This window comes from Sinocyclocheilus rhinocerous, unplaced genomic scaffold, assembly GCF_001515625.1.
Source record: "Sinocyclocheilus rhinocerous isolate Xijiao unplaced genomic scaffold, SAMN03320098_v1.1 scaffold1348, whole genome shotgun sequence".
Taxonomy (NCBI): Eukaryota; Metazoa; Chordata; class Actinopteri; order Cypriniformes; family Cyprinidae; genus Sinocyclocheilus; species Sinocyclocheilus rhinocerous.
Genome location: NW_015648618.1, coordinates 33070 through 45767, shown reverse-complemented (window position 1 = coordinate 45767; position 12698 = coordinate 33070). Strand labels below are relative to the sequence as shown.

The following is a 12698-nucleotide window of genomic DNA, read 5'->3' as shown; positions in this document are numbered from 1 at the left end:
GTGATTTCAAAGCTAAATTTTTAGCATCATTACTCCAGTCACACGATCCTTCAGAAATCGTTCTGATATGCTGCTTTGCTGCTCAAGAAACATTTATTTTTATCAATGTTGAAAACAGTTGTGCTGTTTAATATTTTTGTGGAAACAGTGATACCATTTTTTCAGTTTTTTTTTTTTGATGAATAGAAAGTAAAAAAAAAAAGGCAGTATGTATTTGAAACAGATTTTTTGTAACTATAAATTAATGTATTTTCTTTCAAAAAAATAAAAAAATCTTACCGATATTACCATGCCATCACTTTACCATGGTACCTCCACTATACTTTAAAAAAAAAAATTGTCAAAGTTTGTCAGTTCGTTGTTTTGCATATTTAGGCATAAGACGTCTGATCATACTGTACTTCAATCTTCCTTTGTCTTCCTCTCTGTTTTTGTCTGTAGAATGTGAAAAAGAAGCGTTCTCGTGAGCAGAAGAAGGACGTCTATAAGGTTCTGGACTGGGTGGAGAAAAATAAACCACAGTACATACATCAGTTCTGGCGCTGTGTGTTTGAAGACCATATCCTGCAGCTCTACCCGACGCTACGCACGCTCAGAAAAAGTCTGCTGGACGGTCGGTGGTTTTCACTATTATCAGCTTTGTTATCTAGAGGCTCACGCTGCGTTACTATGCTATGATAGAGCAAGAATGCGTTCATATATATATATGTACAGTATCGTTTTATTTTTTTCTTTGTCCCAGGCACTTTCAAATTTGATGAGAAACATCCGGATGTTGAGACACCAGCAGAGGAGGAAGAGAGTGAAGGAAAGGCAGAGAAAGGGAAGGAGAGGAACTACAAAAGAAAGATAATTTAAAGACGATAGAAGTAGTGAGGATAGTGATGATCCTGATCCTTCCTCTGCTTCCACACCCAGTCGGAAGAAACCAGGCAAAAAACCCTCATTCTGTGAGTCCCTGAACTACAGCAGGTCTAAGATCTCATCAGGCATACAGTTAAATAACACTAAAACTAAAGCCATTTAAAATTTTATGTATATATATATATATATATAAAATGGGCAACCAGGTGAGATACAGGGCCCATGACTGATCTAAAATATCCAGATGGAAATGTGTTGCCCATTCTCAATGGGAAAGTGCCCAAGCAACCTTGCTCAGCAGAGTTGCCCGGCAACATTGCTCAAAAATGTTTCCCTGTGTATCATCACCTTAAAGGAAAGTTTGCCCAAAAATGAAAATTTTCTAAAAAATTTACCCTCAGGCAATCCAAGATGAAACTAACAAAACACAAAAGTACTAAAATTGTACCTAAAATTTAAAATTAAGAAAATATAAAAATTTAAATTAATTCAAAATATTAATAAAAACTAAAATAATATTTCAGTGATACTAAAATAACACTGTGTTTCCTGGTGCCTGATGTCCTATTCCTATATTTTCACTCTCTCCTGATCTGTGTTGCCTTCTCTCTCTTTCTCAGCATCTCCTGTGAAGAAAGGAGAAAAGCAGATTTGGAAGTGGCCTGTTTATAAAACTCATCTGCCTGTAACCTGTGGGGATAAAGAAGGCACTCTCTATCGGGACAAAATGCCCAGAGGTTCACCATCATTGAGTCTTTGCTATAATTTCTCTTAATTTTATTAGAGTGTGTGTTTATAATATTTGCTGAATGCATCCTATCCTTGTCTCCTGTAGGGGAAAAGTGTATTTTGTCTCAGGGACGCTGGTTCACCCCAAATGATTTTGAAAAGTTTGCGGGGAAGGAAAAGTGCAAAAACTGGAAATTCAGCATCCGCTGCAGAAACACACCACTTAAGAAACTCATAGAAGTAAATAATGCAAGCACTTACAGATTGTTGGGATCTTTGTTAAAAAAACAAGGATTTGGAAATTGTCCTTGGTTTTGCTGTAAACGTATCGTACACTCACAAATACGTTTTACTTAGATATTTTTAAATGAACATTTATTGTTTAGATAAATAATTAGTCAATGCATTATCAATCTGTAGATTTTGACTGTTGTCAAATTTAAATTTATACATATACTGCCGTTCAAAAGTTTGGGATCAGTACGTTTTTTTTATTACTTTTTAAAGACTACTCTTATGCTCATCAAGGCTGCATTTATTTGATCAAAAATACAGAAAAAACAGTAATATTATGAAATATTATTACAATTTTAAATAACAGTGCTCTATTTTAATATACTTTAAAATATAATTTATTTCTGTGATGCAAAGCTGAATTTTCAGCATCATTACTCCAGTCTTCAGTGTCACATTATCCTTCATTCTAATATGCTGATTTATTATCAATGTTGGAAACAGTTTTTGCTGCTTAATATTTTTTTGGAACCTGTGTCGTGGAAATTCCCAATACTAATCTGACTTCACCACTGACAATTTGAATAACCTCCAGTTATTCATACAATATAATATAATACAATACTACAGTACTATTACAGTACTACAGTATGTTCGGTGTAATTCCCGTCAAGAATATAATACAATATAATACTACAGTATCTCGAGGTAATTCCCTTCTTGAATACTTCTAATACAATTCCAATAATTCGAGGTAATTCCCCTCCTAAAGTATGGTGACGGCGTCCCATCAAGAAGCTACTATCACTACCTCAAACCGCACGAGCACCAGGTCTTTAGCATCTACAGGTGCATCTCAATAAATTAGAATGTCGTGGAAAGTCAATGTTTGTCTTCTGGACAACTGTCAGATCCGCAGTCTTCCCCATGATTGTGTAGCCTAGTGAATCAAACTGAGAGACCATTTTGAAGGCTCAGGAAACCTTTGCAGGTGTTTTGAGTTGATTAGCTGATTGGCATGTCACCATATTCTAATTTGTTGAGATAGTGAATTGGTGGGTTTTTGTTAAATGTGAGCCAAAATCATCACAATTAAAAGAACCAAAGACTTAAACTACTTCAGTCTGTGTGCATTGAATTTATTTAATACACGAGGTTCACAATTTGAGTTGAATTACTGAAATGAACTTTTCCATGACATTCTAATTTATTGAGATGCACCTGTATACACTCTCACCGCCCTTAGGTGTACGCTGGTCCGACACAGGATCATTAATACTAACTCTGAGTATTACAGCCTCACCCCGAGTGCGAGTCTATAGTCTTTCAACACTATCACTGTCACTGCTGTGGTCCTCTGAGCGTAGAATCGTACTCTGTTACTAACGTAACCTCGGTTCCCTGAGATACGGTCGCTAGACGCTACGGGAAACTCCTTTTCTCCGATTTACTGAAGCCTTTTTTCAATCACAGCAGTGCATCTGCACTGCCATTGTTTCAGAGATGAACCATTGACGGCGCAGCAGAGCTGCGCGAGCCTATGGCGAAGCAGCGCGCCCGAGCCCGCCAAAATGGGCGGGGCATCTGGCTATATAAGCAGGTGCTCGGCATAGGATCACTGATTCATATCGACTGAAGCGACGACAGAGTCGTGCAGCATCATAGCACGGTTAGCTACGCAGTACTCGTTCCCATATCTCAGGGAACCAAGGTTACGTTAGTAACCAGCGAGGGCTGAAGTCGTTCGGCAGGGCTTCGAGGGATGAGCGGCCTTTGCCTTCCATCCGATGGCAGCGGGGGGGTGCAGCCACCGCTTCGTCCAGAGGAGGCAGCATATCTTAGCCCTTCTGGGCATTAATGAATCCTGACAAAAGTATCACAGGTTCCAAAAAAATATTAAGCAGCTAAAACTGTTTCCAACATTGAAAATAAATCAGCATATCGGAATGATTTTTGAAGGATCATGTGACACTGAAGACTGGAGTAATGATGCTGAAAATTCAGCTTTGCATCACAGAAATAAATTATATTTTTCATGGCTGTATTAGATCAAGAGGGTGCTTCTACTAAATACTGAGCATTTTTCAGTTTTTCTTTTTTAATAAATCTGCAAAGATGTCAACAATTCTGTGTTTTTCTGTCAATATGGGGTGCTGTGTGTACATTAATGAGGAAAAAAAATTATCTTAAATGATTTTAGCAAATGGCTGCAATATAACAAAGAGTGAAAAATTTAAGGGGGTCTGAATACTTTCCGTACCCACTGTATATATATGAGAACATAAAAGTCCAATGTGCATGTACAAATTAACTTTGGGGGGAAAACAATCCAACGCTCTCCATTGACTTTCTATTGCGGGAAGCTGCCTCCTTGTCATTTCTGACATATAACAAAAAACAGAGCAATGCCTAAAAGCTGCTATGTGACAAGGTGTACAGTAAACAAGCTAAAAAACCCAGAACTACATTTTTATAAGCTGTCGACCCCCAAAAAAACTAGCGTCAGAAATGTCAGACAAGTCAGAAATGACAAGGAGGCAGCTTCCCGCAAAAAAAAGTCAAATTGAGAGCATTGTTTTCTTTTTTCCCCTGGTGGGCGTGGTTTTCTGATTATGATGCGCGTCGCTCTGTCTCTATAGCAGGAATGTGCTTCTAATGCAAAGCATTAGAAGTACAGCACATTTTTGTATCGACCCTTTAATTTTACAACGTATGAGAGACAAATATGTAGTTACATTAAATACAGCAGACCCTTCATATACATGTGATCACTTCCTTTCTCATTCTTTCAGAAGGAGCATATTCGGTGTCCACCGAAGGAGAGAAGAAAGAGAACATGTGTCCAAAAGGTACTTTGTCTCTCTATGTGCAATGTCAGGTTTTGCTTTTCCTGTTTTTCATGTGACATTTATTAAGTGACTTTGTTTATTCCTGCAGAACATGAATGAGCTGTTTCCTGTCAGCTCATCTGAGAGCTCCAGTGAAGGTGAGTAACGATCATCCAGGCTCATTCACATGCTCTCTGCTGTCTGTCTGAACGCAGCAATGTGTTTTATTCCTCTAGAAAATGATGCTGAAGATTTCCAGGAACAGGGATGGAGAGGAGTAGGAACAGAGATCAGAGGGAGAGTTGAGGAAGAGGAGGAGGAAGAAGACATGGCAGATCTGTCTGTTTTCCAGGCTCCTTCTTTACCAGTCACCTGTGTTTCACTTACTGGGACTTTATATAAATACAGGTTTGCAACAGGTATGTTATTGCACTGATTTGTGTGCAGAACTCGGTATGCAGTTGGTTTTGACTGTTGAAGGTTTGAGTGGAAAATGTTCACGTTTATGTTCTGTTGCAGGGATACGTGGGAAGTGTATACGTACTGAGGAAAGATGGTTCACTCCGGAGGAATTTGTAAAGCAGGAACCGACTGTCACTGATGGACACTGGAAGAAAGATATACTGTGCCATGGAAAAACGCTCAACTTTTTACTCAAGGTAGCAAATGGGAGAGAGCAAACAAAAAGCATGATTATTTATTTATTTAATGATTGATTGTCATTTTTAGAAAGACGCATCCCTGCGCATCCATTCGCTTCAGTGTGAATGTGTAAAATGCAGTACTCAAGAGGAAGACGTGGTGAGAAACATCTCTGCCCGACATATTTAATCATAATCAGTCATCATTCAAATAATTTATGATATTAACTTAAATTCTTAAGTCTTTTAAATGTGTACATTAATCTGTACATGATCACTTTCATAGACTAAAGATGTGAAAATCACAAAAAAAATTTATATAAAATGTTTATTTTATTATATATTTTAAAATTGTCTTTACTTTTTACATTTTACATGTTCTGCTTAAAGAAAACAAAGCCTATTTTAGTACAATTATTATTTTTTGCATTGTGACATTAATTAACCACATTTTTGCCAAATTCATTATCAAATGCACAAAACAACTCCTTTTCATTAAAACATAAAAAACATCATTTATAATCTCAATCAGTTGGTATTTATGTAATAATAATCATAATATTATTTGTAGCATTTTATTCTGATTCTGATGAAAAAATCTGTATTAAAGTGATAAGAATCTAAAACTTATTGAGCTAATAAGTATGCTTAAAGGGATAGTTCACCCAAAAATGTAAATAATTTTTGGCTTTGTGGCCTCCCTTGTCCCTTTTATTGATTGCTACACTGATCATGACACTTGAGAATGATCACCGACACCTGTCATCCAGTCACAGCCCCCTCACATGCATGATCAGTATGCGTTAAGTAAATCACAAATTGTGAACATAACTGTTCGAGGAAGGCTTAAGACAAAGCGGAATCCTCTGCCGGCTGGTTGCTCCCACTTCACAGCGAGCGGGACTTGCACTAACTCCAATTATCGCCACAGTCAGTGTTTTTTGTTTTCAGAAAATCCGTTTTGGCGAATGCAAACAACGTGATTATTTTATGACTCCAACATCCAGCCGTGCAAGAAATCATGTAGGCTAATCTACCTGAGGGAAGACGTCTTTCACTATTGTAATGTTAAATAGAGAAAAACGTTTTACATTCAAGTAACTTCTAGCGTTTTCTTAACCTTGGACCTTATTCTTGAAACAAAATGACAAATAAAAAAGTGTCAAGCACCAAAAGCAGCCCATATTAAATCTAATATTTTCTCTTTAATTGTTCTCTATTAACCAATATCAGAGGCATTAAAAAATCAAAAGCAATAAGCCATTAAAATCAAGAGACGTAAATAAACGTAATTAAAACTGTGCTTTAAATGTACACATTACACATCGAAATTAAAGGCACTGTAACAATTTCATGCTTAATACTCACATTTATGTGTGTTTGTATTTTCTGCCATGGTTAGCACTTGGTGCAGATGTGAAGGGGGAGGATAATTTATGCGTGCATCACGTTAATCGATAAAACACTTCCGCAAAGGATACACCTGTGTATCCTCGCTCATGACTCCTCAGGAAGCCTCCTCACTCCTCGATCCTCGCCTCCTTCCGGTGCAATTAGAGAATTGAGATGTCCTACAAGATGGCTGAGCTCGATCGGTTTTTGGGTCATAGGATGGAGGATAGAGGAGCGAGGAAACGAGGAGGGATATTAAGAATAGTGGTCGACCGATATTGGTTTTTTGACAGCCGATACCGATATCTTGGAAAGCAGTGTGGCCGATATAAAGCCGATATAATTTTATTTATTTTATTTAATATTTAAGAAATTGAAATCATTTGAAAATGGATTAAAAAATAAATGTGTAAAATAAACATGCTTATACTTCAAATGACAAAGTATTTTTCACAAATAAACAAATATTTAATAAAAATATAATTAAAAAGGAAGTAAACACTGGGTAACCAACAGGGCACTCAGTATTCTGGGAAGTTTGTGTGCATTAGGAATCACATTTTTTACATTATTACCAAGGTAACATTCATTTTACATACAGCACACAGTGAAAATGACATGAATATGGCAGTGGGCATGAAGCGCAGCATCATTTGAAATCACGAGTTTAAAGTTTGTCGATCGCGCGTCTCCAGTGAAGCTGAACGCTCCTCCTGTCCGCATTCAATTCGCACGGACCGACCTTCACGCAGAGAACACTCGATCGTGCAGGATACAAATTCACACTTCATAAGATCTCACAGCTGGATTCGACTAAGTTTGCAAGGTATTTTAAATTAGATGTTCATTAGTCATTCAACGATTTGTTTAAACGATATAAATGCATACTTGCTGAATGCTGACGGCAAACGAGAAAGTATTATAATGTTTGCCTTTTTATTACTAGCAATATAAAAGCAATCGTTATAATACTTTTTTGTATACATTTTAAGTCCTTTGTTTAACAGTTCTATCTGATTATTAGACAGGCTTCTGTCCGTGGAACTGTTAAGGACGACAGCGAACAAGAGGGAGAATGTGAGTACTGTGTGTTCAGGCGCTGCCTTTCTCAGCGCCGTCAAAATAAATGTCCTGCCACGAACACATCGGACAAACAGAAAAACTTATCGGCCGATGCCGATATTTGAAAAATGCCAAATATCGGACGATATATCGGTCGACCACTAATTAAGAAGCACCATCGGTCATCATTTACTCACCCTCCACTTGATCTAAACCTGTATTATAAGTTTTTTCCTTCTGTTGTGAACACATAAGAGGGTATTTTAAGAATAACCAAACTGTTAACAATAGTTATTGACTTCCATTGTATGGAAAAAATACTGACTATATAACAAAACAAGATTGTAAAATAGAAAAGCAAAATGCATTTGAGCTTATTTCTGTGATGATGATAAAATGTTATATCCTGTCATGACTAGATGGCACAGAACAATGATGACGAGTGTTACGTGTGTCACTCTGAGGGACATCTTGTGTGTTGTGACGAGTGTCCACGAGCTTTTCATTCACACTGTCACCTACCAGCTGTACACGGAGACTCACCTGGGTGAGAGAGACAAACAGATAGAAAATCATTAAATCAGCAAGTGTGTGTCGTACATTGATACTGTATATGTGTGTGTGTTTGCTTGTAGGGAATGGATTTGTACCTTTTGCTAAGTAAGAACCAGTCAACAATGGCGTGACTCCAGTAACATGTCTGAACAAGAGGCTTTCGGTGCCCCAGTGTCTCAGTACAGATTGGTAAATGCGCACACACACACACACACACACACACACACACACACACTCACACTCACAAACTCAGCACCTTAATATAGAAGATAACCACAAACATTTAAGGTGCTCACATTTTGTAACAGCCTTTGATGTCTTAAAGTGCTGCCTACATGGGCTGCTCAGCAGCAACAGAACAATTATTTTTGGGCCTAATTGTGGATGTGTGTGTTGTTTGTCATCTTTAGCACTGCCACTACCTCCTGTTATGTGTGTACAGAGAGGACATCCAGAAGGTGTTTGTTGAGGATCCACAGCAAAAGGTGAGATTGTCTCTTTAGTCTTCAAAGCGCTCATGAAATGCCAAATTAAATTGACAAAACATAATGCAGCAACCGCTATTTCAACATCATCTTTTTAAAATCTTTTTAAATTGATAGTGTTGTGCCGCTTTGACACAAGGGGGAGACGGGGTCTTGCGTAATTTACGTGGCCCGTCGTGAGCTTATTTGGCCGATCGGCTCTGCCTACAATTAGCTTAATTTTCTTCATGCAAAATTCTAATTTGTTTTTTTCTTTCTTTTTTTGAAATTATGACTTTGATATGTTGTGGTTAGATTCCTATATCAAAACAGCAAAATGCATTTGATTATTCTTGTGATAATGATAAAATGGTATATCCTGTCATGACTAGATGGCACAGAACAATGATGACGAGTGTTACGTGTGTCACTCTGAGGGACATCTTGTGTGTTGTGACGAGTGTCCACGAGCTTTTCATTCACACTGTCACCTACCAGCTGTACACGGAGACTCACCTGGGTGAGAGAGACAAACAGATAGAAAATCATTAAATCAGCAAGTGTGTGTGTCGTACATTGATTCTGTATATATGTGTGTGTGTTTGCTTGTAGGGAATGGATTTGTACCTTTTGCGTGTTAAGAACCAGTCAACAATGGCGTGACTCCAGTAACATGTCTGAACAAGAGGCTTTCGGTGCCCCAGTGTCTCAGTACAGATTGGTAAATGCGCACACACACACACACACACACACTCACACTCACAAACTCAGCACCTTAATATAGAAGATAACCACAAACATTTAAGGTGCTCACATTTTGTAACAGCCTTTGATGTCTTAAAGTGCTGCCTACATAGGCTGCTCAGCAGGTTTAGAAACAGAACAATTATTTTGGGCCTAATATTGTAGGATATGTGTGTTGTTTGTCATCTTTAGCACTGCCACTACCTCCTGTTATGTGTGTACAGAGAGGACATCCAGAAGGTGTTTGTTGAGGATCCACAGCAAAAGGTGAGATTGTCTCTTTATTTAATCTCTGTCTTTTACATTTGCTACTCTTTTCATGCCTTAGTTTAATTTAAAATAGTTTATATGTAGAATAAGAAAGTGATGAAAGATATGAAATGTAAAATAAATAAAAACAAAAATAAAATGACTTCCAGGTGCCCAGATACTCTGAGTTCATAACAGCCGATGTGGCTGGACAGAATAAAGCAGAAGTTGGAAAGTGGAGAGTATCAGACGGTAGGAGCATTCGTCTCAGACTTTCAGCTCATTTTCAGCAACTGCAGCACGTTCAATAGTGTAAGATTCACTGAAACACGTTACATAATTTTAACAAGGTCTTGATCTGTTTTTTGGTGATTTATTTATTAAGTTGTTTTCCAATGTCTTATACGTGGATGCATATCTTTGGACATTATTGATGATTATTGTTGAGATGTTTAACTTTTGGACGTGATTTTTTTTTTTTTGACAGATTTTTTAGTATTTTATTCTCTTGCTCTCTAAAGGACAATGTGTTTGGCCGAATGGGTCCCTGGCTGAAGAAAATGTTCGAGGAAGAGTTCCAGAAAATCTTCAGTATCTAATTCCAACTCTCTTTTACAAGGCTTTTAAAAATACAATTGAGATCTGGATACCTTTGAATATTCATTAGAGCTCATTATAATGTTTAAGATGTCCTTTCCAATGCTGCGAGGGTCCATGTACTTTTGCGTCCATTCATTTTAAATTTTTGAACCCAGAAATGAAAACGTAAAATGCGGTTTCTTCTTTAATGGTTCAAACACTGATGAATAGAATAAGCAGGCACAAACTAATTTTCATTATTCAAAATTTGTATTTCATTAAAAATCGTAAAAATTATGGTTTCTATTTTCAAGTTTTTGTTTTTGTTTTTGTTTTTGTTGTGTTTTTACCATTGATTGGCTACATTAATCAGACATGTTCTGTTCATTTCTTGAAAGCAATGGCCAAGCGTTTCAGTTAGAATCCACTCACCGCTCATAAGGCCACAGTTTTGTTCAGTGCTGCACTCTCGAGAATCTCTCATTATAACAAAGTATAATGTAAAATAATGACAAATGTCTTTGAAACAAAAAAGCATGTTATATTGCACTAACTGAAAAAATAATGCATTGCATTAACAGTGCTTGCTTTTTAATGCCTTGTATTTTCAGGGTTTGCATTTTTAGGGTCTGAAATTTAACATAGTTGTTTATTTAAGCTGTGAATATTTCAATACAAAACATTTCACACATTTTCATAATTAAAAATTCAATAATTCATATTCACCTTCCAGAGTTCACTTCCGCAATATTCAATCCGTTTTAAAAATACGATGTATAATATTTGACAGGCAATTTTCAGTCCATTTTATTTCACTTTACAAATTCGCTTCCACAAATTCAGTGGTTCAAATTCGGCTGAGAAAATTCAGCATTGCACATCCGGGAACTGCAGGAATAGCAGTAGAGTACCGTTGCATGATCTGCATCTGCTCTTAGTCGATCACCAGCAGGTGGCGCTAGCCGGTGTTGATGGAGACCAAAGCAATAGGTGGAGCAAGTCATTCATTCTCAAACTGATTTGCAGAAATGGAGCAAGCAGTAATGCCGAGTTCACACTGCACGATTTTCAAACTCGTCGGATCGCCGTTGTTTTCACACTGCGTGACTATCTGGGGTAGCAGTCAGTCGCTGCTGTGTTCACATTGCACGATGGATCAGCGACAGGGGGTTTCACATTGCATGACTTCACAATAGGAAGAGCATCTGCCTCATATTCACGATCTCAACCATATTCTCAAAACTATCGTTTTCAATGACTTCATATTGAATATTTTGATCACTGGCAGCTTATTCACCACATCCAGCATCAAATGACAGTGACATTTATATTTCATTGCTTATAGTAATTGCTCTGCAGTAAAGCCATTCAAACCACTTCAATTTTTGCTGATGATATTCGTTTGTTTTATGCCTACGGTAATTATGAGTGAAACGTCACGTCATTATTGTGTATCAAACAGTGCCACCTTGAGGAAAAAAGATGCATTGCACATATCGAGTCATCAGATATGTAAATATAGTTGCGCAGGAAAAAATACACATTTACATACTTGTCTAACTAAAAAAAATGGAGGAGGGAGAGGGTAGAGAATGATGTCCCGGGTCGCTAAAGACCCGAGGTATGCATTTAAGGGTTAAGTTTAAAGTTAATCCATAATTGAGATTTAAATCTGAGTTTAAAGTTATGTGCAACAGGATTAAAGTTAATCTTAATATAACTTAAATCCGATCAAAATGATGGGTTAAAAATGTAAACTGCTTATTTTTTAAAGGTTTGAAGTTTGGTGCAACATAATGTTTAAAAATTATGAGATAAACCTTGATTTAATCTAGATTTAAAATTAATCATTGCAAACCATTCAGCTATAATTTGAAGAAGAAAAATGCACATTAGGCCTAATGTCTGAAGTGAGCAAGCGGCAATAGGCCTAATGATAATTTAAAATATAATTTGAAGAAGTGTTTCTTTCACAAAATGAGTATTGCATGTATAACTATAAAATATAAGCTACTCATCTTTTCTCCCTCTTCACCTAGCAGTTCTTTCTGCGTTTCCGCTCACATATTTTTAAATCGGTTTCATTGAGGCTCCAAATAATGGCTCATTGGCTTAGATACAACACCTAGAAGCATATAGCTATTCTTATGCACACATGCAAAGTATGTTGCAGCTGTTATTTCTATGAAATTATGTTGTCTTTGCTATTGTTACTAATAAAATAGTTTTTTTCACTGCTTATCCTATTTTGGCACAATCCCTAAATTGAACTTGAGTAGTTTTACTAAGGGCACCCATCTCACATGAAATTGAACTATGTCAAACATATTCTACCTGCCTTCCTGATATAAATTACT

The 12698-nt window shown here is 37.0% G+C and overlaps 1 pseudogene; it reads left to right on the top strand.

The window, feature by feature from the left end:
• Positions 1-422: 422 nt before the first annotated feature.
• LOC107710046 (nuclear body protein SP140-like protein) lies at positions 423-10579 on the top strand (annotated as a pseudogene).
• Positions 10580-12698: the final 2119 nt, after the last annotated feature.